Consider the following 26543-nt stretch of genomic DNA (forward strand, 5'->3'; position numbering starts at 1 on the left):
AGTCTTCAAACATGTACAGGGCTGTGATAAAGAGAACTGTGATCAGTCTTCATCAAGGGATATTTAAGTTAGATATCAGTAAAAAATTAGGGCAGTTAAGTTCTGGAATAGGTTTCCAAGGGAGGTTATGTGTGACGGGGTGCCTGCCCCGCACTGGCCCCGAGAGGGTTAAAACCAGCCTAGAGAGGCTGAGCCCTATTGGGATCCAGGCAGGCAAAGGAGTGGCTGCAGGGGAAACAGTCAATTAGGGCGGTGGCTGGACCAGCCAGTCAGGGCCCAGCCAGCCCATATAAAAGGAAGCTGCAGACCAGAGGGAGTTAGTCTGATGCAGGGAGCCCTAGGGAGAAGACTGGCTTCCTAGAGAGCTACAGAGGGGCAGGCACCTGGGGAAGGGTAGGTGCTAGCAGGGACCGGGAAAGCTCCTGGTGGGCTGCCAAGACTTACAGGCTCGAGGCCCTGGGAAGGGAATAAAGGAGCTGGAGCCAGAGGCAGGAGCAGAAGGAACTGAGGCTATGGGGAAGTGGCCCAGGGAATAGACAGTGAGCTGAAAGGAAGAGGCAGCAGGAAGCTGCTGTTTGCAGGGTCCTCAGGCTGCGGCCCCGAGTAGTGGGTGGGCCTGACCCTCCCCACTAGCTGTCGAAGGAGCAGCCCGGCTGTGGACTACCAAGCCACTGCGAGGAGTAGCTGGACTCTTGTTGAAGGAGTCCCCCAGAAGTGGGGGGGAAAACCAGATGGTGACATGGCCAGAAGGCTGTGCCACGATGCAGACGCGGAGAGAAAGGAGCTGTAACCGGTCTGCAGTCAGAGGTGAGAATAGGAGAGCCCCCACCACCCAAGGGTGCACCCACTGGGACTGAGCTAATTCCTGAAATGCCCAGAAGGAGGCACCAGTGTGGTGAGTGACCCTGTGACATTATGGAATCCCTACAGTTGGAGCTTTTTAAAGAACAGATTAGACAAACATCTGTTGGGGATGGTCTAGGTTTACTTAGTCCTGTCTCAGCCTGGGGGGGATGGACTAGATGACTAATCAAAGTCCCTTCCAGCTAGGGCCCTAACAAATTCATGGTCCATTTTGTCAATTTCATGGTCATAAGATTTTAAAAATAGTCAATTTCACAGTTTCCCATGTTACATCTGAAATTTCAGTGTTGCAACTGTGGGGGTCCCAACCCAAAAGGGGATTGTCAGGAGGGGGTGCAGGATTGCCATCCTCATTTCTGCACTGCCTTCAGAGCTGGGCTCTGAGGGCAGCAGCTGAGGAGCTTCCTGCAGCTGGGGGAGGTACCTGGAGGTGGGTCTGATCTTCTCCCCAGAGCAGCCATGCAGGGGAAGAGGAAGCCCCGTCCATCCCAAGGGGCTCCCCCAGCCCTGTCCCTTCCCTTCCCCTACACTAGATAGTTTTCATGGGGGAGATCTGATTTCATGGTCCATGGCATATTTTTCACAGCCATTTTTATGATTAAGTGCCTTTGTGTGATAGGTGCTGGCTGTGCTTTGCACAACATCTGGGTGTGAGGGAGCCCTGCTGATGGGTATGAAAGAGAAGGTGGAGAGACTTTCTGAAAATTATGGACAACTGGAGAGGGTGCCTCTGGCAAATGCCACAAGTGGTCAGGGAAACGGCCAGGGATGCTCCTACTTTGAGGCCAGGGTAGTTGTGGGTAATGAATATACTGTAACCAAGGAAATGACTGAAATGTGATTTTGGACTGACAAATTACACTACTTGATAGCCCAAAAAGTATATCCTGGGTTATTTACCTGCTAAACTGGGGTTAGCTCTGTCCCAAAGATTTTGGTTCTTGAGGGTTGCAATGATCACCAAGTGACTGATTTTACAACAATGGAAGAGCAGGCTTATGTCCAGAGTAGAACATTGGTGTTCATACCTGTCTGAGTGAGCAGCCAAAGAAAGAATAGAGTAATTGTATGAATTTGAAGAAATTTGGACCCTGTTTCTAGATACATTTGGATTAAAAATGTTGATGACTCCAAGAATGCCAGACCTTCATTCCACCTAACCCAGCCTCTTCCCTCCCCTGACCCCCAGGTCACTGCCATCTCTCTCTTTCCTATTCATGTATGTCTTCTCCTATTTTCACATTGTAACCACCACCCTAACGCATTGTGTCTAGGTAGTATTGTTTAGGTTTGTATTGTCGGGTCTTACAGATTTGACAAATTGTAAAATTGCATAATTATATTAGAGCCTGTGATGCAGGCGGTATTTGGAAACATACAAGCGAAAAGTCACTTGCCTATTTATACTTTTCATTGTCTGTCTTTTTTTAATGAAAATTAATAAAAAATAATAAAGTTAACAAAGTAGTGCAAACTTAAGACCAATGGAACTGTGACATGCCCAAATTGTGGAGTACTCACCAACTTCTGTAGCTTGGGTGCTTGGCACTCTTCCCCTTATTCATCTCCAAGGGGATTGATTGGTGTGGGGACCCTCTGCCATTTGGCTGATTGAAAGGGAGGTCACAGAATGGTGTGTGCTCCACTGTTTGCAGGAATGGGCTAAGTAAGGGTGCTGTACTTGACCTTTGTAACAGAATTTGTTCCAGCACAACTGTTGGCCTCTTCATCATGTGCATCATGTTCCCCTCCAAGGCCATTTGCTCCTTTTCCAGGGCCATGTGCTTCCCCTTGAGCCTATGGGATTGCTCCACGAAACCATCCCTCCAGTCTTCTGCTTTCATGTTCGTCTGTTGGGATGCAGTTACTAGTTCCTTGAACCTTTCCTCTCTCATTTTCTTTCACTTCCTTCAGAGGCTTGCCAGCCTTTCAGTGGATGATATCCGTGTGTCCTGGCATTGCAGTTGCTCATGGAAATCAGAAAAAGCACAAGTACCTTTTTCCTAACCATTGGAAAAAGTGTTGCTTATCCTGCTATTTTGGAATGCCTTTCCCATCTTCTCTTCCCATATTGGCATTCTCTTTGAGATAGTATGACAGGCTGTATAAACCCCTCACCAGTGATGAATGGGTGAAAGAGCTGCTGTAAAAGGCTATCCCCATGCCTCTGGCCATGTCAGGGGTGGAATAAGTACTTAAAAGTGGGAAGTTCCTGGCAGTTGCTGGGCAGCTCTGGGAGAAAGAGCAGATGGTGACCCTACAGTTCCTAAAGGAGGCTCCTGGAAGCCTGCAGGAAGGCCATTTACCAGCCTACTCCCCCTGCCTACAAGGAGATGACAACCCTGGTATTCTGGTTGGGTAAGAAAGGTTTGGTGAACTCTTAGGTGGCTGGCATTGCTACAATCTACCCCACTTGGTTTTAGGGAATCTGAGATCCTATTAAAGGGACTAGGGGTGTGGGAGTCTAAAGCCCCATTCCCTTCAAACACAAGTGGACTATTTAGCTCAATTTGGGTCATGGAGACTTCTGCTTAAGCACATGGGGGCACCCCAAGGATTTTTCAGTGTCTTCACAGTAGAAGGTGCCCGTCAGCAGCCCAAGAACTGTGAAAGAAGGAAAGACATTTTACTCATTACTTTCCCCTTCTATGGGACCTCTGTACCAGTCCTGGGGGTGGAGTGTTAGGGGAGGTAGCAGCAGAAAGTTAGCAATTGCATGTGCCCCTGTGCAGGCTGTCCTTATGTTGGAGGATGTTACCCTGTGGTGTGTCCCCAGGAGACCTAAAAAGATCTGATTTAAAAAGACAGTAGGCAAACAGGAAGATATGCAGCACTGCTATTTACCAGGTGGTGTTCCTCAAACTGTTGCAGAAGTGGAAGAGAAACACTAGTTATATGAGTGGCCCTGATAAGGCTGCATTGCCTTGCAATGTGTGTGCCACAAGACACCATTATCTTTGCCTTAAATAGAATCATAGAACCATAGGGTTAGAAGGGACCATAAGGGTCATCTAGTCTAACCCCCTGCCAAGATGGAGGACTTGTTGTGGCTAAGCCATAGTAGATAGATGGCCATCCAGCCTCCTTTTGAAAACCTGCAGTGAAGGAGCTTCTATGTCTCCTCAAGACAGTCTGTTGCATTGTCCTACTGTTCTTACAACTAAGAAGTTTTTCCTGCCATTTAATCTAAAACTGCTATGCTATAGTTTGAACCCATTGCCTCTTGTCCTGCCCTCTGTGGCTAGAGAACAATTTTCTCCATCTTTTTATGGCAGCCTTTCAAGTATTTGAAGACTGCTATCATGTCCCCACTTAATCTCCTCTTTTCCAAACTAAACATACCCATTTCCTTCAGCCTTTACTCATATGGCTTACATTCCATCCCTTTGATCATGTTTCTTGCTCACCTTTGGATCCTTTCCAGTTTCTCTACATCCTTTCTATACAGCGGTGACCAAAATTGGCCTAACTAGTGCTGAGTAGAGTGGTACTATCACCTCCTGTGACTTGCATGCTATGCCTCTGTTAAAGCAAACCCAAAATTGCATTTGCTTTTTTTGCAACAGTATTGCATTGTTGACTTGTGTTGAGGTTGTGGTCCACCACAACTCCCAGATCATTCTCAGCAGTGCTGCTGCCGCCAAGCCAGTTATCCCTGAGTCTGTATTTATGCATTTGGCTTTTCTTCCCTGAGTGTAGCACCCTACATGTGTTTGTTGAATTTCATTTTATTGTTTATAGCCCAGTCCTCCAATTTATCAAGATTCTTTTTAATTTTAGCTCTCATTCAAAGGGTTTGCGACACCTCCCCCAGCTTTGTCATCTGCAGATTTGATCAATATGTGCTCTTCCTAGATCCAGGTCATTAATAAAGATGTTAAACATCAGACCCAGAACAGATCGCTGTTTAACTCCACTTGAGACCTACCTCCAATCTGACATCATTCCATTAATATTAGTTTTTATTTGCAGTGATTTAACTAACTATGTGTCCATTTAATGGTAGTTCTACTGAACCTGCTTTTCTTCCTCTTACTTATGAGAATGTCATGTGGGACTGTATCAAAAGCCTTGATAAAGTCCAGGAATATTATGTCCACCACATTCCCCCTACCCACCAAAAAAGTTACCTTCTCAAAGAAGGAAATCAAGTTGCTTTGGCATGAATTGTTCTAGTAAATCCATTCTAGCGATCACCCCTTCATCTTCCAGATATTTTCAAATTGAATGTTTTATACTGTGCTCTAGTTGCTGACTTGAATTAATTCAAATTAGTCAGAAGATCTGACATGTTTACTTATCCTGATCTGCATCTATTCCTCTTTCTTGTCTTTGATCACTTCACTAATCATCTGGTCACATGTTTTTTGTGTGAAGAATGAAGCAAAGTAGGCACTGAGCAACTCCACCTTCTTATCTTTTATTACCAGCTTGTCTTCGCCACTGAGCAGCAGACACACACCATCCCTGATCTTTCTTTTTTGTCTGATATATTTGTAGAATCCCTTCTTGTTGTCTCTAACATTTCTTGCCAGCTGTAACTCATTCCTTGCCTTGGCTTTCCTGATTTTGTTCCTACAAGATTGTGCTATTCCCACATATTCCTTGGTGACTGCAGTAGATCAGGAGAGAAAATTAGTAGAAAGCATCTTGCGGAAAGTGGTTGTGGGAGCCACACATGTGGCCAGTGGTTATGGGATTTGACACTTCAGGGAAATAAACTATCATTATCAGTTCCTGGCACTGATGCCATTTGGAGCACACTAAAGGTGGTGTTAAAAGCCAAAGAGGTGAAGAGAGGCTTCTAGCTTCACCCAACATGGGGACAGACAGCTGGTACAGTAGCTGGAAAATCCTAAGCAGTTGTAATGTAATGCAGTACTACTTAATGGTAGCACTCCCCTCAGCATCATTTTCAGGCTGGCTGTTGGTAGAGCTTTCCTCCACAGCAGTTTCCATCTGGCTGTCCGAATGTGGTTCTTGTGTAATCTCCAAACTTTCCAGGTTCTACAGTTCTTGGCTGCTCAGAAAAATCTCTTGGTCAGACCCCATGCTATACATGGTATCATGCATGCTTGTTCTGTTGTCCTGAGTGCATTATGGAAAACTATCTACTACAAAATTCTTGAGTGAAGAGGTGGCATTGTTTGTTTGCAAAAATGTGATCCAGATGTTCATTTTATGGGCAGGTAGTGAGAGCATTACCAGAGCCTTACTGCTCTTGTCCCTTGCCTTCAGGTATTCTTGCTCCTTCGCTTTGACTTGGCACTGGGAGTGCTCCCTCACCTTCATTTGCTCTGACAGTTTCTTGTGGATATCTGCATTCTGGTGACTCTTGTCCAGATGGCACTGGACATGCAGCTCTCCAAAGGGGGCAGTCAAGCTCTGGAGCTCAACAGGGGTCCACATGGAATCATGGTGGGCATGGCTGCTCTAATGGGTATGTGACTGTGCATGTGTGAAACCACTGACAGATATGGCCATTTCCAGCAATATCCTTACTGAATTAAGTTAAACCTTATTGAATTAAATGTAAGCATCTTAGGAGTGCATTGTATTAATGTATTTAGGTATGTATTATGAAATGGTATGTAACTCCTTTAAGGAGGAGACATGGTTAATATAAACCCTGGGAACCCTTCAAGGTATCAAGGGACCCTTTTGCAACAAAATGTGCTAGACTAACAAAATTAAGTGGGATTCCTAGGAGCTAGTTGGGAGGAGGGGAATGAAAATTACCCCCATCTCTGGATCCATCCCTTTGAAGCTTGATGAAAAACCCATTGTCTGGCTAATTACCTACTAACAATCTCTTCAAAGACTCAAACTGGAAAAGGAGGGATTCAGATTCATGAGGGTTCTTGTCCTGAGCAAAAGGCGTTCTGAACTTGTAACGATAGGAAACCCCCTTGGTGAGGTCTGAAACTGTTCAACTGCCAGGCCCCTTTTTGGAGCTAGGATGATCTCTGCTAGGCTTATTAACATGCTTGTAGGTCTATAATGTTTCTCTAATGCTTTCACCTTCAGAATAAATGTGCTTCTTACAAAAGAGCTGTGTGGTAACTTACAGATGCTGGAAACTACACTGTTAACCATCTGAGGAGAAAAGTAAAGCAGGCCTACTTGTCAGTCTGACTCTGCTGGGGAATTCAGTGTAGGTAGGGAGCCGTGCAGCCTGGAAACACCCTGGTCAGAAGGGAGAAAGGGGAAGATCTCCACCCAAGAGAAGTGACAGCTGGGGAGGCTGGAAGTTTAAGATTGGGTACCCTTGCTGGACTGTAGAGAGAGGAAACAGATGTAGTTGCCCTGAACTGAGACATTCACCACTACCTGATATTAGAAAGGGCCACACATAGCTGCATGCCTGCATTTAAACATTGGCAGTGTTGTTGTAGCCATGTTGGTCCCAGGATATTAGAGAGACAAGCTGGGTATGATAATACCTCTTATTGGACCAACTTATGAAGAATGATGTAGTTCTAAAATGTCTCTCACCAGCTGAAGTTGGTCCATTAAATCATATTACCTCATCCACCTTTTCTCTAGCATTTAAATGGACATCTGGTAAAGATGATCTTGGAGCAGTGGAGGGCATACAGGTACACAAACAGGCAGATCCAGGCATGAAGCAAAGGTATGTGGGATAGCAGTTGGAGGACTGCCAGAAGGGAAGCAGTTAAGAATGGTTCCATACATACCTTAAAGCAGACAAACTCACTGCAAAGAAGAGGATTAATCACTGCAATCCAAGATGCCAAATAACTGGATTTTTAATGTGAACAAATGAAAGCCAGGTCTACACTACAGACCTATGCTGGTACAACTATGTCACTCGGGGGAGTGAAAAATCCACACCCCCAGGTGATGTAGTTATACTGACCTAACCCCCTGTGGAGACAGCACTGTTGATGGGAGAGCTTCTCCTGCCAACATCACTAGTGCCTCTTGGGGAGGTGGATTAACTATGCCGATAGGGAAGCTCTATCGTGGTGTAGTAGCATCTCCACTAAAGCACTACGGTGGCACAGCTACACCAGTGCAGCCGCACCACACTAGTGCTGTACATGAAGACAAGCCCTAACTTAATCTGATGTAACATCCTGGCCCTTCAACAGTGTATTGCACTAGCCACAATGCTGGAGTAATTTTTGCTTCAGACTTTTGCAAGCCTTTAACTTTAAGGAGATTAGCTTGAGATTTTTTTAAAAAAACAATTTGCCACTTCAGAATGGCTGCTCCACTGAGTTAAACGTAAACAAACAAAAAACTTCTCACATTCTCATGGGGATGCAGATTTCCCCTCCCCCCTTTCTGTCCATTAATAGTTAGATATTAAGATTCATTCATTCTAAAGAGGACTCCATGGCTATCTGAATCAGATTCTGAAGTGAACAAGATGGGAAGGTTTCCATTTCAGAGTGGTCAGCAAATCATCAGCACTCAGCAATAGATCCTGTTCTAATATTGGTGGCATAAGCAGTTGGAATACACTAGCAGTGTTCTCCTAGATAGTGCTTTTCAGGCTTACGGTAGGATTTGATTCCTCAGTTGATTTGATTGATTCCTTTAGGCAAATCTCTGACTTGGAAGTAAATCACATGAAATCAGAAGTCTTACAGTTATTGCTCTAAATAAACTAGTTTTTCCTCATAGCCGATGTTAACTGAAATCCTTGAGAGCTCACTTATCTTGGAATATGCACTCTCAATTCCAAGTGCATCTGCTGTCATTACATACAATACACTAAGAGCCAGAGTCTAATCTTGCCACATAATTTGGAAAAAAGTCTTGTTACTGTAAATACAACAGCAGATTTGGTCAGACACATAACGGCATGGGGCGCGGGGGAAATCGATCTAAGATACGCAACTTCAGCTACGAGAATAGTGTAGCTGAAATCAACGTATCTTAGATCGATTTAGAATCACTTACTTCGCGTCCTCGCGGCGCGGGATTGACGGCCGCTGCTCCCACATCGACTCCGCTTCTGCGTCTTGCCGTGGTGGAGTTCTGGAGTCGACGGCAGAGCAGTCGGGGATCAATTTATCGTGTCTACACTAGATGCAATAAATTGATCCCTGATAGATCGATCACTACCCACCAATCCGGCGGGTAGTGTAGACATGGCCTAAGACTAACTACTTTCCCCAGTTAAGAGACAAGGTGTGTGAGGTAATATCTTTTATTGGACCAATTTCTGAGTGAAAGAGACAAGCTTTTGATCTGCACAGAGCTCTTCTTCAAGCCCTAGTAAGCAAATGCTTAATTTGATTAAATCCTCTAAGCGTCTAGTAAAGTATAGGGCTTTCTCCAATTTGTATTGGACACTTTGAGCCAGTTCATCAGTTGGAGTAGGCTCTGTTTAAGTCATAGAGCTAGGCTGACTTACACCAGCTGAGGATCTGTCTCTCTGTTCAAACAGACAAGTTTCTGTGTAACATCAATGAAGCAGTCTGTGCTCTATAATATAATGCTGAAAGTGTGAAACAGAATAAATGGCACAGGGGACTATTGAGTTATGGAACTTTTTAAAGTCTAGGTTATTTGTACACATCTTAATCAAATCAGTGACTGTGCTGTGGGCATCTAGTAGCAGTCCAGTAGAGTGATTATAAAATAGGAATTTGTTTTTGGCCATTTTGAAATTTTCCAACCAGCTCTAATGTTCAGTGATTTACATGAAATACCATAAATAGCTGGCTTCACTGTGTTTCTTAGAGAACAGGTGGTCACATTAACAAAAAAATCCACCACAATTTGTCGTCACGTCATCAGTCTCTGCAAAGAAGCTAAGGGACCTCAGAGACTGAACTACCCTCTCACCTCTAGAACAGGTTCTTCCAAGCCATAGGTAAGCCACATTGATTAGAAGCTGTAAAGAACCCTCCACCATCACTACCCATGCTGTGCCCACTATATGGAGTTTCCAGGGGACTTTCAATAATTCTGCGCGCACACACACACATCTATGTACACAAAGAATAATAAATAAATCAAATGAGAGGGAGAGAGATGGGGTTTGGGTGAATTCCACCCCTGCATAGAGGGCCAGCACAAGGCATATGCACATCTTAAGTCCCATTTTAACTACTGGGGCTTAAATAGGATTTAAGTAGCAGATACATTTTAAACCCATTGCACAACAATGACTTTCATCCTGGGTGCTTAGCTTGGGTTTTGGGAAACTACACCCAATTTTTTGTATACTATCAGACACTACCATTAGTTCTACTTATAAAAAGAACTGACATACTTCTATTATGTTACCATAGGATATTTTTCTTGCTTTTTAAAATTATAACCTCTTGGTTGAAATAAATATATGGAAAGCTTGCAGTCTGCCTAGGGAAAGCAAGAGCTGTTCATTAAGATCAATTGTTATGAACAGCATGTACTAAATTTTTCACCCTGTTCTCTCTTCCTGGTCAAAAGGGTCCTCTACTACCTCCTGCCACCTCACCTTTTCTCTGTTACAAGCATTGCAAATGCACCTAACATTGTAAGATTAGTAACCGTTTATTGTTAGACTCTAAATATGTTACATACAATATGTGCTCTGCTTTTCAGTTGATCATGCTGTACCAGAGGGGAGGAAATGCAATTAAAATAAAAATGACACACTAACTGGTATTTCTGAAGGCAGTTTTTGGAATGTAAATTGTGACCTCAATGTAGACCATAAATATAAAATTCATATGTGCTCTGCTTCCTGCATATAATTACCTATCACAAGGTTCATAGTTTAAAAGAAATTCTTTATGAAACAAGAAATGGAATCATAGCACACTCTGGCTTAATGCCCTTCAGGATACATAAAGCAAAGATATGTTTTCTAATTTTAAAGAGAAATAAAAACATGTGGAACATATGCACTTTTGATGCTGTACTCCTATCAGAATATTTTTGCTTTTTTTAAAATTTTCTTTCCTGAATGCTTCCTTTTCCTCATGCATTCAGGGAGGGACATCAACTTCCCTGAGATAGATAGTGATGTGAGCAATCTGCCTGATCTTTCAGATTCTTTTTCACCTTATTCCCTGGGTGTCAGATCTCCTTCTTTCCCTTCCTCCAGCCTTCCCTGTTCCCCTCTGTTTAGACATATGAGTTAAGTAGAACATATAGCAAATCATTTTTATCCTCTGGAATCCAGATCCTGTATGGAGTTTATTTTTATTTTTTAATCTTCATCTTTTTTTTATACCTATGGGATGTATTAGTAGCCTCTGACCCCCAATACTGTCTGTGCAGTGGGTTTGGGTAATTTAATCTTAGAAAACATGGACTCACTGGCCCTTCCCAAGGGTCACCTCCTACGGCCCCTGACATGTCAACCTATTCAGCTCCAACAGAGTGTTCTCTCTGCAGTATACAGAAGTGTAGAAACCACCTCCATGGACACATTGTCATGCCCCTTTCTATATAGAGAAGCAGCAATATTTAAACTGTGCGGAAGTCCTACATGGGTCTTGTGAACCAGGATGAATGTCACTCATTGTGATTTGAGAACTCTCTAAATTCAAGGCCCATATTCCCCTCTGTTTAGACATGTGGTTAAGTTGATCAGCAATGGCTGTCATTCACATGTAGCAAATAAAACATTTTTTTCCCCTCAAGACTCAAGGTTCTGTATGGAGTTTTTCTTCATATTTTTCTACTCTAAAACTTTCCAAGAAACCTTTAATCACTTATGGGCAAATGCCAGAAATGTCCATATCTATCTTAGTCAGTGGATAAGCTTATTCTTTCTTCATTATCTTATTTCCTCTTGATGGACTTGTCCTTGTCTGAGAATCTTCATAGTGTACTTAGTGGGGTGATCTGACTGGTTCTTACAGCTGCACATATGAACTTTTATTTTGAAAGTAGGGAGTGTGATTCAAAAACATCTTCAAGTCATCACTGCTTGCTTTCAAATGCTTTCTCAATATTCTGTCATATCTGGCTATCTAAATGGGCATTTCTGTCTGGTTATATAAACGTGGGGGGAAATTACATTTTCCAAACATATATTTTTCTCTGTATTTTTGGCTTTAAAAATGTAATTTTAATATTGTCCCTAATGATGGAAATAACAATATGGTTTAGGCTTTTATGAATATATTCAATTAAACAATTAGTTAATGCACTTATGTCAGTGAGCCCCAAGATCAGAGCAAATCACAAACTAGTATTTAGGAGAAGAGTATGGAACATCTGGGATCAATTTGCAAAGGCAGCATCTTACAAAGATGGCAGATGTCGGGTAGCATTGCTGCCAGTCGTGTGACCATTTTGCAGATTGATTGTTGTGCAGAGAGGGTAAAAAGGTTAGAGCATGTTAAAAATCTGTCAATGCAAAGTGCATTTTCACTTTTTTTTTCAATTTGATGATCATATACACTGGGAAATGGAAAAAAAAAAAAACCTACTCAGTTATTCCATCCTTTCCCTTTCCCACTGCAGAATTGTTCCATGCTGTATTTTTGCCAGTGCTTTGTGCATTCTAGTTTAAAATAACTGAAATTTTGGGGCTTCATTCACTTTTTTTTGAAGACGGTTTCACAGTCTAAGGTCCAGATTCCCTTTCAACATCATATGACTAATTCCTATTGAATTCAATATGGATTGCTTGTATCTGCAAGTGGTAGAAGGGATCACATCACTAGGCACTGTCTTTTCTATTACACTTAGATTCAACTCTTTGGACTCTACAAGAAAATTCCTTTCTCTTCTTGGGGTCTACACTCTTCAGATGCTGTAATTGTAGATGGTTACCATATCGTCTCCCTAGGGTATATCTACATGGGGATAAAAACCCTGTGGTTTGGCCATGGTTGTCCTGGGTCGGCTGGCTTGGGTTTGGGATATGGGGCTAAAAAGTGCTGTGTAGACGTTTTGGGTTTGGGCTAGAGCCTGAGCCCTGGGATCCTTCACCTTTGCAGGGCCCCAGCGCTTGGGCTCCAGTCCAGGCCTGAATGAGCCCTGAGAGCCTGAGTTAGCTGACCCAAGCCATCTGTGGGATTTTTATTCCTGTGTAAGCCTACCCTTAGTTATCATTCAGCCAAGGAAGGTACACAGCTTTCTTCATTCTGATCTGCCTTTCTAAGCCTTAAGGAACTCTACTGCCCCCTCAGTACATTGCACGGCTTTTCTCTAAATTCTCTACAATATGTCAGCAATGGTGATCAATATAGGGCATCTATTGTTATTATTATTTATTGCTATTTATTATTAACTTAATATATAATATAAAGTGTTACATTAATGTATGTGCATTGCCACTCTTAGATCTCATTACTTTCAGTTACCCCAATGATATTCTTGCTCTGATTTGTCCATAAGTATCAGCTCTTTGGAGCTGGAGTCATCATCTTGTCCTCTGTTGGTGCAGTGCTGTGACCAGTGAGATAGCAGTATGAATGGTAAATAGTAACAAATCATAGTTTATTGGCATGCATTCAAACAATCTCAGAACATCTGTTTGTTACTATTCATAGTTTTCATTTGTAGATTTTTATCCTAAAGGGTGTTTCCATATCTTCCAATGCCAAACAATCACGTTACTACTTATTGAGAAAGTAAATCTTTCTTCATTTTCCCTTCTATTTGTTCTCTAAAATAAATCATTCAACTACAGAGTTTTGTTCTATAGAACAATCCTGTCTGCATCTCAGCTTCTTCTTTTATGTTGAAATATTAGATACAAGTCCTTTCTTTTCACAAGCTCCCAAGGAAAGATCTGCTTCTTCAGATCTTCTGCTTAGTTATCTCCCTCCTCAAACTTTTACTTGGATTACGCACATTTGATATTAATCAGTCCACAATACAGGCATCTGACATCTAAGACCATTATCATTAATTTCCATGTAAGTCTTTCAAATACTCAGACAGAAGGATAAACCAATCCTGGACTTCTCAGGTGAGGCTGCATAATACAGTATTTCTTTGGGGTAGAACCCTTATATTACTTTTCAACTGTGTGTGAATGTTGCAAAGTTTCTTATACTTGGTTTACTTCTGTTTGAATGGGATATTAGTAAAGCAAAACATACATCATTCAGTGAATGCAATCATGTCTGGAAGTCTCCATGTGTTGTGGAGTGATCCCAGGCTCCCCAGCCATGTAGGTATCAGTTGAAACACCTCCCTTATCCTTCCCTAGGGAGGAAACCTGGGATCTATTTATGCGTTCTTTGTAGTTGATAAAAAGATTACAAATGGCTGGTTAACATTTTGAGATTATTCTTTACTACTGATTGGCATGGTCAGTTTTAAAACATTACAACAAATGAGGACATACTTTAAAAATATATTTTCTTTAGTGCTCAGAGCTTCTAGGGAAGTTAGATATCTAAACCCAAGGGTCAGGCAATTGGTTCCAGTCTAGAGACTCAGACTGGAGAAATTCTCCGGGGCTTTTGTTATGGAACAAAAAGAGAGCTGAACCTTTAGTGAAAATGTATGACTTCATTGCATGGAGAAGTGTGTGTGTGTGGGGGGGGATAATAATAGAGGGGTACCTCAAACACTACTGTGCAATAATTTTAATGAAGAAAATATGATCTGCGCTCCTCAGCAAGGATTTAACAGCAGAGTGCTGTACTGAGATCCAACATTATTAACACTTCATTACAAAACTATACTAAAGCACAGAGCACACTAAGTATCGCACATAATTAAAAATTAGACTAGTGGTGTCAAATGGATTTCTTATTGTGCTTATTTGTTTACTTAAAAGTTTATAAAATAAAACCAGTAACTTGCAATGGGGTTTCAGCTACTCATAGAATATGAATATTAAATAAATAATTGTTAATCCTAATGGCAAACCGTTTTCACTTACTTAAAAATTATATTCCAAATCCATATATGGCAGATGGAGTAGTTTCACATGAGTAACTAACCATTTGTCAGTAATGCTTTGCAGCTTTTCAATCTCAAGCTTTTCCCAATAAATTTGCTAAATATTTTGGCCCCTCTTGTCAGTCAATCAGAACTAGTATTTTCTAATAAAATGGAATCAGCAAAAACTCTCAAATCATCAGACTTGTGCAGTTGATAAGGAATTTACTAATCTTTGCCCTGTAATTGCTGACCTTTCCAATTCTCCTCATGAGTCTTTCAGGGCAATATTGCCTCTGAGAGAGAAACATGCACATTGCAGAAGCTACTACTGTCTAATCTCTATGCATTGACCATGTTGGCAAGTAATCTCTTTCTCCATCCCAAATCTAAATGATATCAAACAAATTGCTTCTGTTGCATTTTTTTCTTCACCTCACAGTGTGGCTCTTGCATTTGTTGTCCACCTCCTTTCAGGCCTAGATAAAGGGCATGCCACAGGCACGAATTTACTTAACCCATAACCATAGTGTCCATTTTTCCTCTAAACTCAAAGTCTGTTGTCACCATACAGTTTCTTTTTCCTGATTCTCTGCCTGTCTCCTGCATGGCTTTCAAATGAGTTTATTATTATTGCAGTGCTTGTTGCCAGAACCCCTTCTTCTGTCTCTTGGAGTGCCTCCCACGGTCATTGCCGACTTCGGAGACCCTTGTTGTCAATTTTTACATTAATGACATTCCCAGCATACCTGAAATATTTATGTTTGCAGATGACAGTGTTCCTCTGTTTGCTGCTAATGTCTCCTCTCTCCTTTTGAAAAGGCATATGTGATCAAGTAGCTTAATAATATGCAGTACCTCTCTCATCTCTACCCTTCTCTCGACAGAAATGTGCTTATACTTTTTTCCTGCTAGAAAATTCATTATCCTTTCATACAGCACAAAGTTTATAGTTCTAGAAAAGTAGCTTATCTGCCACTTTAACAAGCTACAAATGACTTACATCCCAAGAGGTGGTCCCTTCAGGTCAGGGTTGAGTACATTGGCAGGGCAGTGTTGGGGGAAGCCTGCACAGCTTCTAAACTTTGCTGCACATCTATGATGGGGAGAGGACTGCAGCTTCCAGGACTGTTTTTAAAAAAGGAAAAAAAGAAGGAGGAGAGAACCCAGTATCTTTTCTGAGGGCTCGATTCATTTGAAGAAATTAAATAAATAACTCTAGTGGAACATTCTGATTACTTCAAAGGAACAGAGTTCTAATCTATTTAAAATATGAAGTACCTTAGTTTACCTGGTTTAATCCAAATGTTAATTTTGGGAATGCTGTGAGTAGGCAGGTAAAAAGGGAGGGAAATGCTGAGGAAAATGAATTAGTGGAAAAGGAAATTTTGGGAATTTTCCTTTCAATAAGAGATCAATTTTCTTCTAGTGTTGAAAAGGGTACTTTGTTGGTGTAAAAGAAAGAAAGGAATCAGTCAAATTAGTGGACAAAACTGCATCCATTAAAAATGAAACAGAGGACAGGATGGCTCAGGTGGATAATAATTTATCTCTAAATCATGAATTAAAATGTAATCCCAGTTGGTAGAAACCAGCTGCTCTGTACATCAATATGTTCACCTCCAACACTTGGTTTCAGCACAGAAATCTAACTGGAAGTTAGTGCAGCATTAATTCCTCCAAAGTCCCTTTCATGGCTGTGACTGAGTAGCTGCAAGGGGACTCAAAAATGGTATTAAGGCCAATGCAGTCAGAGAAAGTTAGTATGTAAAGTCATGTTTCAGCGGGATGGGAACTCCTGTCTCTGTCTGAGGGACCCTGGAAGATTTGTGGAATAGGCAGGGAATGAGCTCCCAAACTCATCCCATGAGAGGTGGTGATGTGCTGAAAAATGTGAATGAAATCATAGTTTTCAGTCCCATCTGGCCTTCTGCAGGGGTCTGTAACGTTCCTTAAGAAGGTACACAAAATCAGCTCAGCAAAGCAGTTTCTGTGAAGCTATACCTGGCTACACTCAAAATGAAAGATGCAACCTTAGACCTGCATGTGGGCTTTCACTCCATGAGTCTGTAATAAATGTCAGGTTTCAGAGTAGCAGCCGTGTTTGTCTGTATTCGCAAAAAGAAAAGGAGTGCTTGTGGCACCTTAGAGACTAACCAATTTATTTGAGCATAAGCTTTTGTGAGCTACAGCTGTAGCTCATGAAAGCTTATGCTCAAATAAATGTGTTTAGTCTCTAAGGTGCCACAAGTAATCCTTTTCTTTTTGTAATAAATGTGATATTACTGGAGAAAGGGGGAGGCCATATTGTGACTCCACAGTACCCCTTCGCCAGTGACCACAGCAGACTAGAAGGGAGTCTGTTTCCATTTTACTGTATGTACATAAAATGTCAATGCCCATGGCAAATGACCACCTGTATATAAACAAGGGAAGTAAATCCATACTCCTCCTTCTGAACCATTCAGTACAATTGATGACCAAATAAACATGCCCCATCTCCAGGAAACTGCAGGTTCAAATGAAAATGCCCTGAAAGGGTTCTGGTTCTTCTTAGACTGAAGACAGACAGTATCCCAACTGTTCCTCTACTGCCAAAGCCCTCACTTATGGTGGAATCCCACAGGGCTCAGTCCTCTCCCGCTGGTTATCTAGCGTCTATATGAAGTCACTAGGAGAGCCGGTGAGACAACAGGACTGCAATGCCAAAAGTATGCAGATGACATCTGTGACAGATCTGGCAATCCCGTGCAATGTCCTGGACAAACCTTACTGAATTAAGTTTAAGTATTCTAGGACTTAAAAATGCAGACATTTTTGTATTCTTGTGGGATTGTATGTAACGTCTCTTAGGAGGAGACATGACTAATGTAAACCTTGGGAAGTATTAGGCACTTCAAAAAACCAGTTTTTAATTGAGTGGGATTCCCAGGAAATACTTGGGAGAAGGGGAAATGCAAATTTCCACCTCTGGACCCAACCTTTTGAAGCTACGGCCAAAGGAGAAACCTACTGTCTTCTGATTACCTGTTTTCAGGGTCCTGCGGTCAAAGGCCCACCTGAATAAAGAAGTGACTAACAGATTCACGGGAATGCTTGTGCTGAGCAAAAACTGATATGAATGTATAACCAAAGGAAAACTCCTGGATGGGGTTTGAAGGACTGACTCCTACCAGAGCTCTTGTTGGAGTTGGGATGATCTCTGTTAAGCTCATTAGCATGCATGTAGGTTCTCCTATTGTTTAATGTTTTCTCTGTAATGCTTTCACTTTAAGACTAAATGTGTTTGCCTAGGAAAAACTGTGTGGTAACTTATAACTGTTTGTTTATAGCTTCTCAAGAGAAAGCAAAGCAGGTCTGCTTAGGCAGTCCAATTTGCTGGTGAATTCACAGAATAGGCAGGAAACTGTGCAGCCTGGAAAAACCTCCGGTCAGGAGGAAGAGGGAGGTGGGTCTCCGCCCAAGAGAAGTGACAGCTGGGGAACCAGGAGCCTAAAAGTGGTGCCTATGCTACCCCACCAGGGGGAAATACGGTGCAGTTGTCCGGAACTCTGACAACATCCAAAACTGCATCTCCTTTACTTCAAACATAAACAGCATCACCTCCCCGCTTTCTCACTGCCTAGTGGACCTCCGCACCTGGGTGAAGTGCAGCTAGCTGAAGCTGAACCCAATTCTTTCTAGCCTGATGTAGACACAGGTAATACTGGTAGGAAAACAGACCATTCTTAAGAACATGAGTCCTCTCTAACATCCCCACTGCTGAGTGCATCTGTTCTTAGATTAAGCCTGCCCTCATCCTTGGGGTCCTTTTCAGCTTTTCAAGGCTATTGGATACTCAGCTAGCCATAGAGCAAAACCCATACATTTCCATCTGTGGCAATCCAGAAGATTACACCTTATCCAGTTAGACACAGATCTGGCCACAGAGGTCAATGTGTTTATGATTCTCAAACTCATCTCAGTATCCAGTATCACAATCAGAAATTAAGCTGAACACCCTGAAAATGTTCCAACTAATACCAAACACAGCATCCCCTCTTTTTACCAATACAGGTCACTGTGAACCCATCATGTGGGATACTGTCAACTTCAGTCATGGATAGACAGGCAGACTCTTACATGTCCTAGCTAGACCCCTTAGGACTGAAATCTTGAATTTGATCCAGATTCAGGTAGGAAATTAATTTAAGCATGTAGAGTACTTGAAATTTAGACAAAGGTTTCTAAGTATCAAAAGAGTGAAGTTCTGGAACAGCTTTCCAAGGGGTGTGGGGCAGGGTGAGGGACTGGGGGTGGGTGGGTGCGGTGGAACCTAACTGGCTTCACAACTGAGCTTGATAAATTAAATTTATGGAGGGGATGGTATGATGATACTGCCTACAATAGTATGTAGCCCGTTGGCTACTGATAGCAGCAAATATTTCCAATGGTGGTGATGGGACACCGGATGGGGAGAGCTCTGAGTTACTATGGAGAAATCTTTCCAAGGTGTCTGGCTGGTGAGTCTTGCCCACATGCTCAGGGTCTAACTGATCGCCATATTTGGGGTTGGGAAAGAATTTTCCCCTGGGTCAGATTGGCAGAGACCCTGGGGGTTTTTCACCTTCCTCTGCAGCACGGAGCATTGGTCACTTGCATGTTTAAACTAGTGTAAATGGTGAATTCTCTGTAACTTGAAGACTTTAAAGCATGATTTGAGGACTTCAGTAACTCAGCCAGAGGTTAGGAGTCTATTACAGGAGTGGATGGGTGAGGTTCTGTGGCCAGCACTGTTCAGGAGGCCAGACTAGATGATCATGATGGTTCCTTCTGACCATAAAGTCTATGAGTCACTGATCTTTCCTGTTCAAAAGGCAGGCTTCTGCTCATTGCACAAGTTGTGTGACCCTCACCTTTAGCCCCAGATAGAGTGAGTTGCATCAATCCAGTCTGGATGTCAAGGTTCACAATGACTAGTTTCTCATCAGGATTGGAGTACCACCATCTCCACTGAGAAAGATGGAATTTCTGCTGATATCTAAATTTATAGGAGATATGATAAGTGTAACATGACTGTGTGCTACTTGATATTTGGCAGGCAGATGTCCCTAACAGATCAGTGTCCTTGATAATTCCATGCCAGAGTAACATCCTCGATTGCAATTGCTAAAGACGGTGTGAGGGTGAAATTAAAAAAAAAAATCTAAGGATGAAGTAGCAGAGAGAAGCCCTCAGTTCTTTTCAGCCTATTGTACTTAGTGTGACAGGAAAGTCAGTCTTTGACACATAAATAAGCAAAGAAACATAGAAAAAGAACAGTTCAACCACATAAAAACGCAATATGCAATCTATAAAAATAATCCTGTCAGAAAATGGTTAGAGCTACATAAAACGTGTACTGTAATATCCTACTCATGTACAGTGCCTGAAGCGACACCATGTGGTGCTGCTCCCATCAGATATCCCAAACTAAGAAAAGTAAAGTCTTGCTCGTACTTGGATAAGTACCTCTAAGGAACACCTAGAAGCTGCAGGAAAGGGCAAAGCAATTCAACTGACAACATTCTGGATATAACTGTATCACTCATGCACCAGTGTTTCAACATAGGTCTAAAGGGCACTGCACTGATGGAGATGTCTTTTGGATGAGATGTAAAAATCACACCCTAATCATTTGTGGTGATTTAAATTTCCCAGGACATTTTTAATTTAGTTGGCTTTTTAAAATTTGTTTGCCCTGGTATCCTGCCCAAATTCTAACTCAAGTAATTACAATCTACCATTCTAAATTCCCCTTGAAGTTTCAATTGGATATGATAGAGTTCTGCACTTTGTTTTGTAAACAGTGGCATACCGTTGTATGAGCTGGTAAGCACGTGATGCATTTCAGAAGGCATTCCAGTGGTGGATATAGAGTATGTTTTAAAAATCACTTTGGGATATGAAATAGCATTGTGCATTCCTCTGTCTGGATACCTACAGCATCTTTTGATCATAGTGAATTTTTTTGCTAGAAAAATAGCAAAAAAAAACCCTGTTTGCTTTGAATTAGTTTTGACCTCTGCTACATGGAGAATTTATAATCTTTGTGCTAAGCCATACTGAAGCTTCGGTTTACCTGAGGCTGTCAAAGACTAAGCACATTGGTTTATTACGTGCACTCTCCTAACCCAATCAAGCTGATAAATATAGTCTTCAAACAATAACAATAAATCAGAATGCATTTGGTCTAAGATATAGCTTTGTTTTGTTCCATCAGGTATTTGTGCAATCACAAAGTTTGAATGTACAGTTGCTCATACAAGTACTGTTCAAAATGAAGGTCTGCATTGCCTTGAAATAGCTGACAGGTTGCGGTGATGAAAAAAAGTATGCTTAGGTCCAGTGTTGCTGATTTAGCAGCATGAAATAATAAATAAAAACATTTCCATAAAGAAAGGGTGCAATGATAGGCACGGCAAGTAAGAAAGGGGAAAACTCAAATATTCTGCTCCCTGTGGATCCTATAAAAATCAATTGCTGCTTTTGCCAGCCCGATGGCTCTGCAGATAGTGAAACCCCAGATTCAAAATGAGCTGTGGGAGAGCAGGGCTTGCAAATACAACAGAGGAAATACATTTGGTCCCTTGAAGAAGTCATTCATGAACAACCCTTAGTGATCAATATATTGTGCTGTATCGGCCATTTAAAACATACACAGTAAGGGGGGCAATTTGTAATGGCTTAGTGATCCCGTACTTTTTCATGGGACTGTCATGCTATGCTCCAGAACTTAACCATTCATTTAAAAATATAAAAGATTTTCTGCTGCTTTTCATATTGTGTAGTAATTTATACATATGCAAGGTGAGTACAGAGTGGGTGTAAAACACAGCCTTTCCGGTTTGTTAGCATTTTATACCTACTTTGCACAGGTGTAAATAACTGTATCAGGTAAAAGTCAGCAGAGAATCCAACCCTGAGTCTCTGGTCATTATTTTTGCAAAGCTAAATCTTGAATATATGAGCATAACGGATGCAGCAATGTCTGCCCAAGTCTACAGGTAGCCAACAACAATAACTGGGAGGAGTGTAAACTGACCTATCCCTTTCAAATGGTCATTAATGCTTAAGCCAGTGTGCTGTGAGATTTAAATACAGCAGATATAAATGGCCAAAGCTTCATTGACCTAACCCAGAGCAGCATTTAAAATTCAAGCCATGTTCCTTAGTGGCAGCTGGTCACGTGACATTGTATGTGCACCTGGATATGATGGGCGTTAATCTTATCAGGAGAAAGGCTTGGAGAAGCACTCTAGGAAAGGATGGTAGTTTAGGGAGAGGGTTATTTCTGGAATCTTATAATTTCACTTCTCCTAACAACAGGGCTTATAACTTTTACAGGAACTCAATGTTATTCTGTTCATCCCTGTGGGACAGGAGACTTTTAAGGCTGTATAATATAGGGAATTTTAGAAAATTTTAAACACTTTTCCACTCTGGGCTACCATAGGACATTTGCAAGGCATCATTCCTGTATAAATTGTTCAAATAGCAGGTTTATTGACTGGATCAGAGCATATGTTTATATTTTTCCCTGTTGCTTTCCCACAGAACAACTTCATGTGCAGATGCAATCCCAGTTGCAAAACATGTGGTCAGATTTTTTTCTGAGACTCATTTTTAAACTGTGTTTGTGCCAGGAGTATGGCGATGGGTTTTTAGACACTTGTCTCTGCAATCTGAAGCAACATCCACTCCATATAAAATGTACCCTTTCCAGTGCAAATAACCTTGAAATTCTGGCCTTGAAGTTGTGAAGGCAACATTAGCACCAGATGAATCCACTGAAAGAGAAAGTACATGCTTATAGCAAGAGCCAGAACAAACTCACCAGATGTTTCAGTCCAGTTTAACATGGGTTAGTCTTTGTCTCTGTTTGAATATACTCTGTAAGCATTCTAAAGAAGCACCCCCATGTTGCTGAAAATTATTTCCTTACTGCTTCCTTCTGAGAGATGAACATATGTAAATTGTTTATGAAAGCTCAACTCCTACAACATTTATCTACTTTCCTTGAGGTACGTGATTTACCAAAATCTCCATTTAAGGGCTAGGAACTGGGTGTCTCAGGGGACTGGTAATGAGATACAGAGAAGAGTTCTGTAAAAGTTCAAAACAAAAGCACAAACCATGTGAATCTCACCTAGTTTCATGCCTTGTGGGAAAGAACCACTTATATGTCTGCATAGGAGTCAGACACAGTTTGTGGTATTGCATGGTTCTGATATGAAATCAGATGAAACACAGGGGTGTCAACTAAATTTTTCTTTGAGAATCTGATTGTGTTGAACCCAAAACTCAAACTGTAACTCACAATTATGAGGATTAACATAAAAAATGCTTGCATGAACCTCTGAAACAAAACAGCAAATTTCCACACAGCTCTAAGAGACAGACAAGGGGGCGAATACTGCTCCCTAGTCTACAGGGCAAATACTCTATGGGGCAAATACTGCTCCTTTGTGGTAGTTGACAGGGGAGTTTCTGCTAACCTGATGCAGTTCTGCTTCAAAAGGTGAAGCAAGTTTCCATGTGGTCATGCAAAGGGTGTGTAACCCTAGGCAGTGCAGAGCCAATTCCACAGGGACCAAAATACAATGGGTAGAGCCAGAGTAGGCTGTGGAAAGGATAGATGAGTGTGACCGCATCCATTGCTACATGTGTTCTACTGTCCTCCCTTCCTGCAAAGAATATGCATTTGAGGGCTGCAAGAACTTCTGTAGAGGGGTTCTGTAGCCCGATGAGAGATTTCTCTACCCTGTGTTCCTTGCTTTGCACAGACAAGTAACCAGGCTGCTGCATTGGATTTGGACTTTAGTCACCAACCCAGGTGGGTAGGGACAAAAAGTTTTGAACTATCTAGTTGTTTAGCGTGACTTAAGTGAAATAAATAAATTGTCCTCTTCCTGCTAACAGGCCACCACCATCGCCAGTTGGTACCTTTTTGTTTTCAGTCTCTCAGAAAGGCCAAGCACTGACTGGGCATGGTCGCTGAATTACTCTTTAATCCCCGAGAGATGGTCACTTGCTGTAAGTGTTGAGGTATATTGTTGCGATGATACAGGGAAGGTTGTAGTTCTTCTATCGATTCGTATCTCTTCTGTGGCTAAAGAGGGGATTTCAAGGATATAAGTAAAGCACTGTCACCAGCACTGAATTCGCTTGTAAAAGCGGGAGGGGATATTTGTCTATTAGGGAGAAATATCAAGTTGAACATGCATTCCTTGGATGGGAGCAATTTGAAGGAAAGCCCCATAAAATAATGTCTGTTCACAGGAGAGACCCGACAGTGCTGCAGACTAGACATAGCACCACTGGAAGTAATGCTCACACTTGGCTTTCAGACAGACACCTGCTCTGAAAATCCATGACTCAATGGATCATCGTTCATTAACCCACACATTATTTTCTAATATTGTCATATTTTATTATTCTGAAATTTGGACAGTTCCCTGGAGTAAGGATCATCCTCCAAAAATGCACTTTGCATTCTATGGGGCGTGAAGGGGAAGTTGGAGGAAAATACAGATTTGGGGTATTTTTTTTGTTTTTTTGTTTTTTTTTTACATTATTGACATTAAAAGTCTGGCAATCTGGACATGTCAACACTGATTTTGATGTTTATTCTTGATATGCAGCTATGCCGTGAAGACTGACCTGAGTAAACCAAAAATCTCTTGGAACTTTTGTTTTCATACAACTCTTAAGATAAGCGTTAGGGCTTTTGGAAACCTATATCTTTAATCCAGACTCTTCCACTTTCTCGTTTCAGGGAACTGAACTTCATCATTTGATTACTGATTCCCTTCACCTTCTATGGTGGGTAAGCAAAGTAACCTCAAAAATTATTGTGGCTTCATGTCTGAAAGGATTTGGCCTTTAATTTTCAGGATAGTACTGTTCCAGAATTCCCTTCAGTCTTTGGTAGGGCAGATCCTCAATCTCCAGTGACTGTAAATCCTTGCAGAAGTCAATCAAGGAATTTCATTCAACATTTAGAGGGAAACTCCTCTCTAGATCACTGAGACTTCCTTGGGTGAGTGATCTTCCTTTGGATCTTTGCCAAAGTTGCTGTAAACTACAGCACCAACCTTGTTCTGGTGTTTTTGGTTAAACTAAGGACCAAGAATTATTTTCATCATGGCTTGCACCTTTTTACATTGTAGGCCAAATAAATGTGAAGTTTGAAGATAAGAAGGTGGACGGTTTTAGTAGTTTTTCTTCTGTTGAAGAAGTTCACGTCTAGTCTCAGCTAAGATTAAGCATACCGTACGCTGAATCTCAAAAATAGAAATCCTCTACAGGTGCAAAACTTCAGAGGGTGATGCCTAATTCTTTCTTTGAGAAAAACCATCAGTTTACTGACAGGAGAAACTTCACTGCAACTTCTAATTTAAAAAAAACAGATCTGTGTAATTTCTCAGGTTGTCTTCAGCAGTGAATTACTGTGTCAGTGTGTTTCAACATCTGTGATAACTTTAGATGCCTAGTCAGAAGTTTGCCATGTTGATAGAAAACTCCCAAGACAAACAAGGCAAGTAATCAGAAAGTTCTTTAATTTTTAAATAACAAGACCCCCATTATAAAAGCAAACTATGGTGCTTCTAGAATCAATCATTTTGGGTTGGAAATCGACCAACTAGGAATTTATTTTATATTACGCAGTTAAGTCGTTAAAAAAAAGAATTTCTTTTGAAGGAAGAAAGTGGTTCAATAAGATCTCTTACTAAAAAAGAGTGAGGCAAAAGAGAAAAATAATAAGGGTAATAGAGAAAGAAAAGAGTGTGCTATGTTTGTAATTCTTACAGGTGGGAAACTAAACATTCCCCTGATGGCAGCAGGATCCTATTTAGGCACTGCTCAGTTTTTTCCTTGATGGCTGCTTTTAGCATTCTGTCACACCTACTTTCTTTTTATTCCTTTCTAGGGGAAATTATATATTCCTATAGTAGGAGAATTAAATTCTCCCTCTTTGAAACTTCAGCTTTTACTAGACAAGATTATGGCAACTGTCTTTTTGATCACTCTTTTAAAAGATATCCAGAAGAGTATGTGTTCTTGCTCAAAGGAAGGCTTCAGCTTGTATTGTATCCAATTGTATCCTGTAAGCTTTTTCCTTCCTTGTTTTCTCATTCTTGTTTCTTTTCAGACTGTTTCTGTATCCTTGAGAGCTACTCAGCAACGTTAGACTAGTTAATAAGAATTTGGAGGGGTGAGGAACAACTTAGCAAACACCTTTGCAGAGCAGATCATTGTTTCTGACTGTGTGTTACTTGGAGGTCAGACAAACAGATTTGTTTAAAATGATATTATATTGACTTTTAATACAACAGTGAAGTGAGACATCAAAATATCCAGATGACTAAATAAAAATACCAATAATGTCATGTATCAGAAATGACTCTAATAATGAGAAATTCCACTGCACCTCCCTCACAAGATATCTGGAAAGGGGGGAAAAGGTGTTATAATCAAACAGCATTATGTAATTCTCATTAGTGTTTTTTACTAGGGCCACTGCCATAACGAGGCAGCCGTAATGGGTCTGGAATTAGTGTGCGGCCCAAGAAGAAACAAAAATGAATGCTGAGCAATTCAATCAAAATTAATCTAGGACGTATAAATTTGCTGTTGAAGTACCCTGCGAAGCTAAGAATTTCTTTGGGTTTCAAATGCATTTATGGCATGTAGAAATTAACCCTCTGTCTCTCTTAGGGGAACTGTAACACCAAGGTTCTGCTGTGCTTAATGGCCCTCTTTCATTTCCCCTGTATAACCATGTGGGCCCATGCTCCTTTGAGAAACTGGTTCAGATTCAGCACCTGAGGGAGGTT

The 26543-nt window shown here is 41.4% G+C and overlaps 1 long non-coding RNA gene across 1 annotated transcript in view; it reads left to right on the top strand.

Annotated features, from left to right (window-relative positions):
- Nucleotides 1-386: 386 nt before the first annotated feature.
- The window catches only part of LOC122464004, a 28496-nt gene continuing 2339 nt past the window's right edge, over nt 387-26543 (top strand). The window contains exons 1-2 of the long non-coding RNA XR_006287823.1: nt 387-807; nt 24482-24532. This is a non-coding gene — a long non-coding RNA (uncharacterized LOC122464004). The remainder of the gene's footprint in view (nt 808-24481; nt 24533-26543) is intronic.

Source organism: Chelonia mydas, chromosome 1, assembly GCF_015237465.2.
Source record: "Chelonia mydas isolate rCheMyd1 chromosome 1, rCheMyd1.pri.v2, whole genome shotgun sequence".
Taxonomy (NCBI): Eukaryota; Metazoa; Chordata; order Testudines; family Cheloniidae; genus Chelonia; species Chelonia mydas.